This window comes from Manis javanica, chromosome X (assembly GCF_040802235.1).
Source record: "Manis javanica isolate MJ-LG chromosome X, MJ_LKY, whole genome shotgun sequence".
NCBI lineage: Eukaryota > Metazoa > Chordata > Mammalia > Pholidota > Manidae > Manis > Manis javanica.
In genome coordinates, this window is record NC_133174.1 from 106,742,886 (window position 1) to 106,758,514 (window position 15,629).

Sequence of the window (15,629 nt, forward strand, 5' to 3'; positions counted from 1 at the left end):
GCCTTTGAGATACTTTTTTGTCATTATAGTTAAATGGATAAGTATTGTTTCATGGCAACCTATAATCCTATTTAAGCAAGTGCCAAAGAAACTTTCTTCTGACAACTTGCCAAAATCAAATTCAAAAAGGTACTTTTACCTCTATTTAACTCTAATATTTTCCAGAGAACCCCTAGAACATGTTAGAGGAACTTTTCTCATTGGAGAAAATATTTGGCTAATTTGGCTTATTTATCTGATACATATTTACCTAGAAAGCACTGTCAAAAAGAATGATGCTAAACTTTGTTACTGAATGTTTTGTGTTACAGAAATATCCAAATTTCCTTATGACAACTATCTTACAGTAAGCTCTCATCAGATCTTTAACCATTGTCATTTGTAAGTTTTTTGTCATCTATACTCACTGTTTATTACTCCTAAACTAGTAATCAGCAGAACAGGTATTAGTTACATAAGATTAAGTAAACTAAGGAAGATGATTTTGTGGCTTTTTGTTTCAAATGTTGTTGAAAAGTGTTTTAAGCTTTTTCTCTTAAGCTGACAACAGCTTAGTAAATGACTGCCTTTATAAGCAGAATTGAAACTTTATCTTTCTCTCTACCTGATCCCTCCAGAATTTAAAAACTCTCAGTAACTATTTTTATATTTCATGGCAGTACATTAATTTGCACAAGTTCAATAAAAATCTGCTTTCCTTGTAAGAGGACCAATTAAAAACACTGGTTATATTACCAAGGCTTTGACTGGAATGTTATACCTGAGAGACATGTGTGTAAACTAAGATATGAACAGACAGCTTTAAGGAACTAAGACTGACTTTATAAAGCCAACAAAGCCCCTTAGAAGAATTGGCCTGGTACCCTTGCTTACAGAGTTCCCAGCAGCCTTACCAGGTGAATAAAGAAGGTCACTTGCTGGCAAGTGCAGGAGCTTCAGGAATGTCTTGAGAACCTCAAGAAGAGAAGAATTCACCCAAATGTACAGGTACTGCAGGCACAACCTGATGGCAAGTCTGACTTGGTTTTCTGGCCTCAAGAAGCCTTTAAAAGTCCAATCTGAAATTCCTTATAAAAAGTTCCGGCAAAGCATATTTAAAAGAGCCTATGTAATCAATTGCTCTTCTTGCTGCACTTATGCAAATAATCAAGCCAACTGTTATTTTCTTAATCTGGCTACTTCTAATAAAAATGAGGGTGATTTTAGAGAAAAGTATTGTTTCAATAATGCAGTCTTATGTATACTAAATCCAAATACTAGTCATTGAGATGTAAACTCGATCCAGAATTCCAGTCCCCCATAATGGCCTAGCAATGCCCCTACTGGGCCCCTTAATAACAGTTTGTAATTTACTCTTAGTTGCCCCTTGTGTCCTCAGGTTCCTCCAACAGCGGCTAACCCAGATGATCTGGGTCGCCACCAACCAGATGTTACTTCACCATTATGCACCTCTTCCCACTGAACCCCCTCCTTTGGCCTAATACCAGCCTCAAACCCCCACCACGCCCCTTGTCAGCCAGAAGTAGCCAGATCAAGTCGTCACCCATTATAACCAAAAGGCTGGAATGTTAGGCTGGAGGAAGGAAAAACAAGGACATGCAAACAGAACAGAGAGATACCATAAAAGGAGAACAGAACAGACCCCAAGGTCTGTGCCTTATTTGGAAAGGGGACAGCTCTTCCTGAATTCCATTCTTCTGATGTGCCAACTAAGACCCAGATGTCAGCCTCCTCCCTCTTGGAAGGAAAAAAAGTTTCTAGTTGTCTATTATATCACCTTTAGCCAACAGTACCTCTCCACGCCCCCTAAGATAGCTTGCCCACTCCTCCCCCTCCTAACCCCTTATAAGCCCCCACCTCCCTGACCGGGTGTGACTTCCCCAGCCTGTAATACCCAGACTGGGGAACGTCACCTGGGAATTGCGCTCAAATAAACTGCCTAGCCCTTTATTGCCTCTTGTTGCCTGCTTATTTTGGCTAGAATTTATCCTACAATCTTGTTAAGCAACAAAATCTCAATCATGTAAATTTAAAGATCAAATTGGCTTTATTCAATGATTCATGCATTAGGCAGCATCCCATTTGGGAAATAGAAAGGAGTTTGGGGGAGCTGTACCAAATGGAAGGCTTTTATAGGCAGAAGGGGGAAGGGAAAAGGAAAGAGTGGATTGCCTCATCTTTCTTTGGGGGATGGAAAGGCTCTACGTGGCAGAGTACCTCACTAGTGCTGACCAGGTAATTCCAGATTGTCTGGCTAAAGGTCAAATTCCTGGGAAAGGTTGAAATTGTAATTAGGTTAGGTATTAAGTCTTGGTCTGTTGATGTGGGGCTTAGGACAAGTGATTCCATTTTGGGACTCCTGTCTCATTTTGAACAGTCTGTATCCTTTATCATATCCTTTAATAAACTGGCAATGTAAGTGTTTCCTTAAGTTCTGTGAGCTGCTCTAGCAAATTAACAGAACCCAAGAGGGGGGTAGTGAGAACCTCCAGTATATAGCCAGTTGGTCAAAAGTACAGGTGACACCTGGGATGGCAACTGGCATCTGAACCATGTGTGTGTTGGAGGGGGGCAGCCTTGTTGGACTGAACCCTTAACCTGTGGGATCTGACACTCTCTCCAGGTAGATAGTGTCAAAACTGAGTTAAATTGTAGGCCATCCAGCTTGTATTACAGAGAATTGCCTGATGTGGAGAAAAACCTCCACACATTTGGTGACCAGAAGCAAAGTGTAAAGGAGACTCACAGGGAAGAAACATAGCAGGGAAGAAGTGGGTTTTCCCCTACATTGTGTGGGGAGAAAAAATAGCTTTCCCTCTACTCTTCTAAGTTCTTATCTCAGACAGCCTGTAATAAAAAGACAGATTAACAGGAGAAAAACAAACAAAAGTATAATAATATGTATACTTCCTGTATACATGAGAAATACCCATGTATACAGGAAGTATTGTGCACCTCCCCAAAAGGGCCCAAGCCACCACCTTAAATGTCATTTCCAACTAAAGACAAAAGATGTTGGGGGTGGGAAACTAGTTATGGGAGGTTACCAGGAAAAGGGTAAGGTTGTTATGCAGATTTAAATAATTGCCTTCTGCATTGATAAGAGTTTCTGCAGATTTAGAGTCATCCTTCTTTTCCAAGTACAGAGAGGGGGACATCCTTACAAACAGAGATTTCACCTACAAATATAAATGTCTCTCACAAAAGGGTTACTACACTCAGCTTTCGGAGCTTCACCTATGTCTACTGTTTCTGAAAAATAACCAGCTTAAAATAATCAATATGCCAAAGGGGCTGTAGAGAAAATGGAAATTGTATGACCAGGATTCTTGCCTGGCTTTAATATCACCCATTGAATATACATAAAAGAGCCTGTTTGCATACCCACGGGCGGCAGGATGTTTATCAACAGGGCTGTCAGTCATGGTAGTGCCCGCCCAAGGGAGATGTGGCCAGGAAACACACAAGCGCCTGGTCATAATTGATCGGGGTCCACCAGTCACCTTAGGGACCCGACCAGAGAGTTCCTCCAGGTGCTAGGGGCAGGGAAGGAAGGGCAGTAGAGGGAGCAGTGGGCGCAGAGAAGCAGAGCTTAGGGGGTGGAGAGAAGCAAAAGAGAAAAGCCGGGGAGCCCCGTGCTACGCAGGAGTGAGCAGAGGTGCAGCCAGAGCCACAAGCACAGCCTCATGATGGAGAGCAGGAGGCAGCCCATGGGCTGCTTGTGGCTGTAGCTGGACCAGATATTGAGATAGGAGCAGATGGTAGTCTAGCGCTAGACCTACTGCTGTGAGAATAAACATAGTATGAGCCCCTTTTAACCCACAACTTTCTATTGTCTTTATTGGGTCTCAGCAAATTCATAATGAACTTTCCCGGAGCAGGGAACCCCCTCCTCCCAGAGCAGCAGGGGCATGTTCTGGGATGGCATACTTTGCTTCCCTTCAACAGGAAGGAAAAAGCTGAGTTTTTCCTTTAAGCATTTAAACCAGCTCTGCCAACAAAAGGCTTGTTCCCAAGGAGGAATGGGGGAGGGGGGTGGCCAACTCTCCGAACTGAGTTAAGGGGAAAGGACAGGGTTCCAGTGCAGCCAGCAGGCAGCATGACACCTGGGCAAGGCCTAGGCTGGGGACTGCCCAGGCTGATGGAAGGGAGAAGACCAGGACAACGATAGTGCTCAACTCTGCTAAAAGCATTTCAATTGACTCCATCAAGGAGCCTGCGCCCAGCCTGGTGGTTTGAGGTACTGGTTGTGATAGGGAAGATTTACAAGGACAGCAACCTAGCCCTGGTGGCTCCACTCTGTCTGACCCCTCCTCAACACAAACAACAACAAAAAACACTCCCTTGGTTTCCCCGCTCTGCGGAGCACCGGTTCCCAAGGTTCACTCCCTCCCCCCTTGCCTGCACGCTTGCTGTGCACATAGGAATGTTACAGATAAGGAAGCATAAAGATATAAATTGCTCCCTTTGCCTTTGTTCAGGGCTCAGACTTTTTGGGAGGGCCTGTGAGCCCTCCAGTGTGAAATAAAGCCTCAATACTCCAAGACCTCTGAGTGCTGCTTGGTTTTTCCGTTGGTGATCCAGTCCAGGCTTTTTCAGAATTTTCCGTAACAGTTGAAGGAAGGGAGTGACAAGAATAGAGGAGGTTGGTCCAGTTGCTAGAGAAGACAGCACATGCATCTGTCATTTGTGACTGAACTGAACAGAGAAATGTCACTTCCAGGTGTCCAGCCCAGACAGTTGGAGAGAAAGTAGAGGACCTGCTCAAGGGCTGCCTTGCTTCACTGATGAGAACAAGAGGAGAGTTGCCAGATGTGAGAAGTCTCTTGAATCAGCTGTCTTCAGGTGGCAGAATGGAGCCCCCACAGACTGGGCCTAGGTGGAGGTGGAGGAGAATGGTCAAGAAAGATTCCTTGTAGGTTCAAGTTGTGTTAAGTCTGATCAGAGTGATCATACTATTCCATCCCACAGTACCAACCAAGGGAGAAGGCAGCAGCTTATTCTGAAGGATTCCCAGGACAAGTTCATGTGGCCTGAGATAGCCTAGGCCTGGAAATCAGCCTTCAGAGACACTGTTTCTGCTGTTGCAGAAACCAAATTTCAACTTACAGGGGCCTGGCTGAGCAACTGAGGGGCTGTGGCTCCTCACTGCGGTAGGGCAGAGACATGGGACAGGCATCATGATTAATCTTTCCTGCCTATGCTGGAAAATGCCAAGATATAAACAGTATAGTAAGAACAGGAGGAACTCCATCTTAAGGCTAAGATTCCATTTTAAAAATCAGGGAGTTGGGAGGTAAGAGTCCTAACATATTGTATGGTAATCAGACAATAACCTACCCTATCTGAAGGCAGGGCAAGTAGTCCTAAATGATATGTCCCCACTGCTTGAGGGTAACCACTATCTTGCAGAAGAACAGAATCAAGAAATTCCTTGTGTCAAGTTTATCTTACAGAATATCTAGAGGACTGATTATGGATGATGACATAATGTCTCTCTCTGGAGATAGACATCGTGAGACCACATGTCAAGCCGATGGCCCCCCATCCCCCAGTCCTTTGCCCCATTCTTGAAAGCCTTAAAAGACAGAATCCTAAGCCCTTAAGTGCACCTCTCTCTGAGGTTTCCTGCCCTCACTGCAAGACTGGAGGAGCGGAGGAAGGGACGGGTCTCACTGGAGGAACCCGACTCGAGCCAAACAAGGAACAGAACGGCGAATGTCACTCAAATGATTCAACGGAAGGTCCCTATCCGCAGGTCCCACCTAGAACATGCATCGCAGTACTCTCTCCCCAGCAACCCAGCATGACCAATCATCGGTGATCACAACACCCACACTGGCCAGTTAGTTATGTCCAGGATACCCTCAGAGCTCTCCCAGCACCCCTGATAAGCCTGTCACCCCTCCTGCTGGGGGCGACTTCCCTGGCCCATGGATACATGGACCAGTGAACCTTGCCTGGGATTGCACTAATAAATTTTTTTTGGCTCCTTTTTTGCCGCTTGCCTGGTCTGGTTTCATTTACCTTACACTCCCCTTTCTTTCAATGTGTACTTTGTCTTAAATAAAGCCTTCTCAATGCTCAACTTACTGAGTTTTGTCTCTGTGCAGTTCCAAGCCTCTTGGGAGGTTAATAAAAGACCCTTTTCCCAGTGGTAAGACTTCACTATTTCATTCAATTTTCTAGACTTGAGCACAAGTCTTCACTCTCTGTTCTACTTCAGACAAGTTAGGAAGGGCTATTGAGATCACTGATTTGGGCTTCCAAGTTCCTGTCGCCTGGGTGACCGGGACAGGACTGCAGCTGTAGATCATGCCCTTTATTAGCCTGCCTGAAAATCTCCTTTCTTTGCCTTTGGGAAGTTCTTAGAACATAATCTCACTCCATCCAGTGCTCTGCAGCTCACCCAAATCCTGGGATGCTAGGGGCTTAGTTCCCATGCTATGCAGATTCATTCAAGTGAACACCAGGTGACCTGGCTTCAGGAGCTGGCAAGAGATCTGCCCTATGCTGAGCAGGAGTTCAGTGAGCTTCCCTTTCCTCCCTATGTTCTTCCTGGCACTCTGCTGCCTGCTTGGCTGCTGCCTTTCACTACTACTCTCACTTTAATGAACTCCTCCCTTACCTACACTCCTTGACCTGTTAGATAATTCTTTCTCCATCAGAGTCAAGAACCCTCCCCTGTCCAGGTTGAAGTTTCACCTAGTGTTCAGGGAGAGACCTCCCCAGACACAGCAACTGCCAGACAACATCACCAGAAAGTCAACTCTGTGAGGAAAAGGGCTCCCTTTGTCTCTCTATCCTCAGCTCTCAGATTAGTGCCAGACAAAGGGTAGGTGCTATGGAAACATCATTTGTGTTGCACTGGGAGGGGGGATAAGGTGGGGAGGGGTGAAGCCATCAGCAGGCCTCAGCCCCAAGAAGGGCTTTTACTGAGTCCTTCAAACTTTTCCTGTTCACCTTCCAGAAACCGCTGCAACCTAAAATTTTCAATTGATTTATTTTCATTTCCTTTAAATTCCATGTAAGTACTACAAGAATATATTCTCCTTGGACAAAAAAGGAAAACTTTGCAGCTATAACTAAAGTCTCCTTGGGCATCCCTGCCCATCCCCAGGCCCACTGGGAGTAACCCTAATTATAACCGCTGTTAGAGCTTTGGTGTGATCCTTCAAGCAGAGCCCAGTTGGCGCATTTACATCCATAAGCATGCATACATGCAGACATAGAGTGGTGCGTTGTGGGTGTTCTTTTACATAAATTAGATCCCACTATTCTTGTTGTTCTGCAGCTTAGGTTTGTCACTTACCAGGCTGCCTGGGAGATTAACAAACAATTACTGTGCGCTTCCCCTGTGCCGTGTACTATTCTAGTGTTACTGAGCCAAGCTGTGCGTTTGCCAGTGCATGGTGGAAAACCAAGCACCAAGGCACTGGTTTTTGCAGAAAGAAAGTTTTATTGTCAGGCAGCCGAACATGGAGACAGGGGGCAGGGCTTGAATCTGTCTCCCCAACCTGAGATGGAGCACAGAGTTCATGCAGGAGGTTTCTGCATGTTTAGCAGAGTTGGTGAAAGTAACAGAATGGGGCAGGACTTTTCTTGTTTGCCTGCAAAGCATGTTAACATGTCACTACATACACTGTATGTTCAAAAAATCATGGCTAAACCCTGCCCAGAGGGAGAGATTTTAGTAGGGTAATGAACAAAAGGTGACTAGATGGTCTGAAACTGTGCACAGGCTCCAGGAGGGTAGGTGGGCTCAACCAGCTTGGACCCATTTGCTCCTAGTGAGGCTGGCTCCAAGCGTCCTGCAAAATGACATGTCTTAGAAAAGACGGCACAGAAAGCAGTAATGAATTTTACCAGGGGCAGGAAATGACTTACAGCTTTTTAATTAGAAGGCTGCCATTTCACTAGGAGCTGGAAAGACCTTAGTGTACAACACAAACACACCTGCCCTGGTGGAGCTCACATTCTGATGGAGGGAGACAGCCAATAATAAACAAAGTAAGTGAATAAAGTAGTGGGAGAGAGTGCATGGCAGGAGGGGTTGCAGTTTTAAGTAGGATGGTCAGGGAAGGCCTCACCAAAACCTGAAGGAGGTAAGTGAGCAAGCCAACCAGCTATGGGAGGAAAGAACATTCCAGGCCAGGAGTGGCCAGCATATTGGAGGACTAGCAGGGAGGTCAGGTGATTCTCAGGGCAGGGTGAGTGTCGTGGACAACAGTTGTTCTTGTTTAGAATAAGATGAAAACATTGGGCAGTCCTGAGCAGAAAAGTGATGTGATCCAATTGATGTTTTACCAAGAACTGAGAAGCGGCTGCATTCTGGATATATGTGAAGATAGAGCTGACAGGACTTGCTAATGAATTGGATGTAGGGTGTGAGATGACCCCAGGGTTTTTGGCCTGAGTGACTGAAAGCATCGAGTTGCCGTTTCTGAAATGAGGAAGACTGTGGGGAGAGCAGGTTTAGGGGGAAGGCATCAGAGATTTGTTGTTGAGCCTGCTAAATATGACAAGGCATGTCAACATCCAGGTGGCAATGTCAAGGAGGTGGTTGGTTAGACAGGTGTGGAGTACAAGACAGAGGTCCTGGCTGGAATATATTTACAGCTGTGGGTCTGGGTGAAACCACTAGGAAACACTAGGAAAGAAAAGAGATCTGAGGACACAGCCTTGGGGCATTCCACCAACTAGAAGTCAGGAGATGAGGAGGAACCTGCCAAGGATGCTGAGAACCAGTGAGACAGGAGAAAGGCCAGAAGAATGTGGTGGCTTGGAGGAGGAGGGACAGGTCAACTTTATCAATTGTGCAGAAAATTGATCCATGGATTTGGTAGCATGTAAGTTGTTGATGATTGTATAGGGAAAAACCTCATTTTTTCCCCTTCCTATGTCAGGAAAAAAACAGCTCTTCCTGGTTTGTTTCTTCCCTGCATGTCTCCTTTACCTTCATAGAAAACATTTCACTTCTCACACTTCTGGTCACGAAATGTGTGAAGGTTTGTCTCCACACCAACAAGCAATTCTCAAACACCAACAAGGTGTCCAGGATTTCAGCTTAATTCTGATACTATTGACCCATCAGAGAACATCAGATTCCACAGGTTAATAGCTCAGGCCCACAAGACTGCCCCTTTCACCCCAACTTCAGATGCCAGTTGCAAGCCCAGGTTATCACTATAGATATAGATCAGGGCTATAGATCAGAAGTTCCCATAACCCCCTCCTTAAATTTGATTAATTTGTTGGGGCAGCTCACAGAACTCAGGGAAACATGTTTCCCAGTTTATTATAGGCTATGATAAGGAGGACAGATGAACAGCCAGATGGAAGAGAAACACAAGGTGAGGGCTGGGAGGGTCCCAGGCACAGGATCTTCTGTCCCCATGGATATGAGGTGTGTCACCCTCCTGGTGTGGATGTGTTCCCTTACCTGGAAGCTCTCCAAACCCTACTATTGGGATGTTATGGAGGCTTCCTCACTTAGGCATGATCAATTAGTAACTTCCATTTTCAGCCCCTCTCCCCTCTCTGGAGGATAGTGGGGCAAGACAGAAAATCCAAGCTTCTAACCATGGCTTGGTTTTTCTGGTGACAAAACCTTATCCAGGAGCCCTCCAGGAGCCCACCCAGAGTTGCCTCCTTAGAACAAAAGGTACTCCTAGTGCTCTTATCGATTAGGAAATTACAAGGGTTTTAGGAGCTCTGTGCCAAGAACTGGGGACAGAGACCAATATATATATTTTTTTCTATTATCTCACAATGATCTCAGGTGGGAGCAAAAGCCCAGTTGGAGTATGTAAAAAAGAGGGCCGAAGGACAGGGGCCAGCCAATGCAGGTAGCGCTGTTGAACTGCTTAGAAAAAGGGAAGGAGGAAAATGGGGCAATAGCTAGAAGAAACTGTTTTTCTTATTCTTCAGTTGGAGAATAAAGAGCATATTTGTATGCTAACAGAGGAGATTCAGTAGAGAGAGGAAAATTGATGATAGAGGAGAGAAGGGACAACTGGTAGAGCAAGGTCTTTCAGTAAGTGAGAGGAAATGGGATTGAATGCTGAAGTGAAGCATTGACAATTCATTATAGTAAGAGGACTTTGCTCAGTATAGAATCTTCAACCCTAAAGGTTGGAGAAGATCTTAGAGTGATGTGCTCCAACTTTCTGCCATAGGCGGGAATTCCCCCAATTCAGCCTCTCAGAAAATACTGGGCCAGCCTCTGCTTGAACATCTCTAATGATGAACTGGCTACTTCCCCAAGCAGCCTTTTACAGTTTAAGACCTCTTATATAGGTTAGGGAGCTCTTTGTAATTGTACTGCACCAAAATCTGCCTCTCTTTCGATTTTACCCCCTGGTCCTGGCTCTGTGCTCCAGGACCATAGAGATCCACAGTAACATAAGTTGCTAAGCATTTTGCTGATTTCAAGAACTGTTTTATAGACACCCTCTCACCAAATCCTCACAGCAGCACAATGAGGAAAGTATTATTCACCCCCATTGCACCAATGAAGAAACTGAGGCTCAGGGAGATTACCAAAGGGAGCAGGCTTAGTAAACTGCAGAGCCATGAATCCAGCTGAGGGTTCCTGAGTCCAAAGCCCACACTTGCCACTCCTCCACTCTGCCTTGAGTCCCCTCCCTCTCTCCTACGTGCCAGACCTTCGATTTCTTAAAGGCAGCTGTCATGTTCCCCATAAGCCTCTCCTCCTCCAGCTAAACATACTCAGTTCTTTCAACCATTTCTCATCAGGAGTCTGTTCACTCCTGGCCACTCCAACAGATGGGCTGCAAAAACTAAGCACCATATTCCAGGCCAGTCCTGTGCAGAGCAAACTTCCTGTGTCTCCACCCCCTTTGCTCAGAACAGTGTCCTGTCATTTCAGTAGCCTAGAATCAAATTCCCATGTTAGTAATGAAGCCTCATCAAGCTGTTGTCTTACTCATTTTTCACTCATAAATATGAATAATTTGCATATGTGTTTGGTCTGTTTTGTTCCTTTACAAAATCTTCATCCCCAGGAGCCCTGAGAAACAAGTGTTATATGAACACAGAAGGAGATGCATGAGGCAGACCCGACATTTAATTATACTTTGAAATGTGTGGGGAAGTGTGAAACATATCCGACTTGCTAGATTGGCATGTGGGCCCTATCTGTCTTTGGAAGGAGTGTGTCCTCCCTCTGGATCTCAATGAATGAAACCATGTTGAATTATTGCATCCATGTGGGTTTCCAGCAGCTCTGAGCGTCTGGCAGACAGGAAACGAATCAAGTGACTATTCTTCCTGGCCTGCTCTTGCCAAACCAGCTGCCAGGAGACCCTTGGAACAGAATTCCTAATGATGCCAGCTGGCCAACTGGAACCGGTGGCCAAACTGGGGCCGATTCTGCCTTGTGCCTAGGGGAGCAGCCAAACTTCCAAAAAAATGGGACCCATTCCTGTGATGGGGAATACTGAGCTGTAGGCTTCAGGGGCCTAGAACACCCAGAAGGCAATTGACCCTGATCCCTCAACTGTCCTGGCAGGACCAGGCAGGGTTATTTTTTATTTTCGAGGGGTTAGCAACCTGTGGCATGTATGCCAAAGATGACATGCACACTCATTAACAATGGCACTGGGACTGGCTACAGTGCTCTCTGCCCCTCCCTTTCCCTACTGTGTGTGGGCACCACTAGCCACCCACTAGAAGAGCTGACCCTGGGTAGTGTCTTCTCTTGAATGCTCAGCTTGAGGTTCTCCTTGCCCCTTCTACCAACCTGGACAAAATCCCCAGCACATCAGATTAAGGGGTCATGCTGTTAGCAGACCAATTGTGAGGGCTGGCCCACACTAAGTGAGTGGAAACAAAGGGAGTGGTTTCCCCAAGGCCAGAGAATGCACAAATGACCATGACCGACACAGTGCCAGTAAAGGCACGGGCCCTTTTCTTGATCTCCAAAAACAGAACAAATAATAATGAGGTATGATACAAAATATACCCAAACATGCTTCAAGGAGATATCACCAGATTCTGCCCATTTGAGTCAGAACAATGTTTAAATGCACTCAGCCCAAAGACAGTTGCTGAAACATTGAGGCCAAGCCTTGCTTTGGTCATCTAAAAAAGATGCCACAAACCCAAGCAGGGGACTATTCTTCTGTTATTTACTTCATGCAGGCGGCAGACATGGTCTCACAGAGGAGCAGCCCTGAAATGCAGGACATGTACGGCAGAGGCCAGTGTGCCTCCAGGAAAGGTCTCCAAGGCCAGAATTCTCTCCCTTACCAGGCTGCTACATGTCTGAGATATCCACCATTAGAGCTACTCCTTCAGGATAAGGCATTGAAGGCCCCTATCACAAGGCAAACATTTCAGGCTATTGGTGAAACACCTGCCCCTTGAGCCACACTGCCTGGGTCTGAATCCCAACTCCATCACATATTAGCTGCGCCATCTTGGGTGAATCACTTAACCTCTTCCCTTCTCTTTGCCTCAATTTCCTCATCTATAAAATGAGGGTAATAATGGATTCAGTGAGTTAACACACATAAATTTGGAGCAGCAGCTGGCATGCCAGGAAGTGCTCACCAGATGTAAACTGTCAGCATTATGATGGGGCCAGATGGTGAATGCAAGGTAAGAAACAATGTGGGCTCAGGGCCTGGTTTCCAGACTCCGCTCATCTCCCTGTCATGACTGGAGCCACTTTCTGAGGATCAACCGACCCTCTAGCTACAGGCTTAGCCCTGTCCCAGGCTCTAAGGCCAGAAAGACATCAGCAGCTCCAGCCCAGCATGCCGGGACTCTGCCAGGGTCACTCTTCCTGCTAGCCCAGCACTGATTTCAGACCTCCATTCTGATAACTGGGCAATAGTCCCCTTGCACCCAAGGCCTAGTTCCCCACCCCACCCCACCCCTCACATTGTGCCTCCATTCTGGCTTTCAGTCCTTGCCTTTACCCTTGTACATACTTGGGGGACCATAAACTAGATGGGAAATTGAGACATAAGTCATTTGAGAACCATTCAGGATGCTCTGTGATAAAGTGCTGGGTGGGGTGCTATCCACTACAAGGATTCTGTGAAGGGGAAAGTGATTAGGATTAGAGTGGTCAGGCAGAGCTGCCTGGAGGAAGCAGAGTGGAGATAGGTAGCATTTGCACTGACAGAAGGTGGGAAGGAAAACCAAGTCTGGTCACCTGCCTAGAGCTTTAGCTTAGCCCCCTAACACTCATTTTACATGTAGTTCCACTTCCCCAGTTCCTCACCATCTGTCCTGTCCCACAGCAGTTAACTGGGTCACGGCCAGCTGTACCTGAAGAGATGGCGATGCCTACCGAAACTGAGAACAGCAGTGGCATCTCTGGATCCCAGGGACAGTAGAGTGATGTTGCCTGTTGATGGCCGGTCAGTTGGAGCACTACCAAGGAAGCCCTTGAAATAAAAATGCTGTTGGAGCCTTAAAGCCAGTATGATTATCATTCAAAGCCAACCACCTCATTCTTCTTGGAGACCTCCCAGAAGAATAGGATTGGGCCTTTATTGTCTTTCACAAACCCTTAGCATCAGACTCAATTTGAGGTGTATCAAATCCTTTCCATAATCCTTTGGGAACCATTTGCAGGCAGCTCACCACTCTTCTGGCTTGGAGTTGACCACTCCTGCCCTCAAAATAACAGACTATGGGCATGGGTAGCAGACAGGATTTGTCTATATCAGTGCTTCTCAAACTATCTGTGATGAAAGGTTTTTTTGTTTAATTTCCAATCTGTCATGAACAGATACTTTTGTAAAATACAAAAAAAATGAATTGTGTGCTTGGATGCCACAGCAATATTGAATTTCTGTGTTTCTAAACTCTTAATTTCTTATCTTGTTGGACTGTCATCAGTCCATAGACCACACTGTTCTAAGCCTCTTTGGACTCCATCTGCTCAGTGAGGAGATGCTGACAACATGGATAGTGGGCTCCCTAAGAAAGCCTAGCTCTGCTGACATTCTGTCCATTGCCTAACCAAAGCAATGACAGAAGGGATGCCAGACTGGTAGAAGGTCTGTCACTTGCTAGGAGCCATGTAGCCTTGGATAAGTTGCCTAACCTCTCTGAGCCTCAGTTTCTGCATCTGTAAAATGAGTACGTTTCTGGTGAGAACTGTTCTGAAAATTCATTGAGATATAATCCATGGAAAGCAGTTGGCACAGTGCCTGGCATGTTGCTAACTCTTATTGTGCACATACCACAACAATATGGTCTATGAGGGGGTGGACTAGAGGCAATACTTCAGAGCTCAGGTTTGGGAGTCGCTCCATTTTTCACGTGGAAGGCCAGCATGGCCACCAACTCCATTTTCTCATCTGTAAGATGTAGATAACACTTGTAGTTGCCTCATAGGGCTGTGAGGAGGATTCAGTGCTTAGCTCTGTGTGTCTAGCACATAGTAAGTACTCAACTGGTAGATTCCACTTTTTCCCATATCTTCTTCCTAATCCTAACCCCTACGTTGCCATAAACCACCCAGAGGGAACTGTTCCCTCAGCTGGGAGAATATGATTGAGCAGTCTTCCCCCACCCTGGTGTCTGAAACCAGAAACTATGTGTCACTGCACCAGCCAGTATCTTTTGGTTGTAATACAAGAAGCATGGGCACTGGAGTCAAACAGACCTCTCTGAACACCTGCTCTATCACATACTAGCTATGTAGCCTTGAGTGAGTTTCTTTACCTGTCAGTACCTCAGTTGTCTCATTTGTGAAATAGAGCCCATGCACTGAACCAGCTGTCTCCAAAGTGGGGTGTATAACATGATTCACTGAACTGTGAGAAGAAACTATTAGTGCTTCTATTTGAATTTATATTATAACAACAATATAAGAGAAAACATAACATACACAACACACGGGTTGATCCTGGCACCCTCATTTGGTCCATATATAAGATGGTCACTGATGGATATCCTGAAGGGGGAACAGGAATTCCACAACACAGAAGCGCTGATGTTGGGTCCTGCCCTAGTTTATTTTATTTTGAGCCGATTGCAAAGTTCTGCAATTTCTGTGTTGGGTTGTGAATTTACAGATGATGGCATCTGGTTTTAACTAAATCAGTCCTCCCCAAATGGAACAGTGGCTTGAAAAGATTCCTACAAATAAACCACAGCCTGACTGAAGATAATATGAAGAATACAAGTACAAGTGGGCAATAGGAAAACAGCAAAACTGATTTATCTCCCATTCCTAGTATGAGCTTTCCATCAGCCCCTTTACAAAGTAAAATTAACATTGAACAAATTGATTCTGATAAGACATCAATCCCCCCGCCAAAACCCAGAAAATACCAAGAGAGTTACTCAAAGCACGATTCACATCCACTTTGCTCATAACAAAATCACTTTAAGTGTGTACTTTGCCTTGATACACTACTACTAATAACATGAAACTGTCATGATTAGCAAGATCTTTAAAATCTAAGCATCCCCCAAAACGGAATCTTAACTGATCTATGGTGGTAGATGTTAAGATGGTGGCAGGTAGTTTTCATGACAGTTTTGAAACGGAGATTCTTTGACATTCCTCCTTTTGACAGGAGGCGTCTATGTCCCCTTCCCTTGAATCTAAGAAACCAACAGAGTATGGTGGGAGGAAT

At 45.5% G+C, this 15,629-nt stretch overlaps 1 long non-coding RNA gene across 2 annotated transcripts in view; it reads right to left on the bottom strand.

Annotated features, from left to right (window-relative positions):
* LOC118972154 (uncharacterized) overlaps nt 1-15,629 on the bottom strand; it is a 72,719-nt gene that overhangs the window by 25,008 nt on the left and 32,082 nt on the right. The window contains exon 2 of one of the 2 annotated variants that reach the window (XR_012127498.1): nt 4,761-4,875. The exons of the other annotated variant lie outside the window; for it this stretch is intronic. This is a non-coding gene — a long non-coding RNA (uncharacterized lncRNA). The remainder of the gene's footprint in view (nt 1-4,760; nt 4,876-15,629) is intronic. 2 annotated transcript variants of the gene reach the window in all.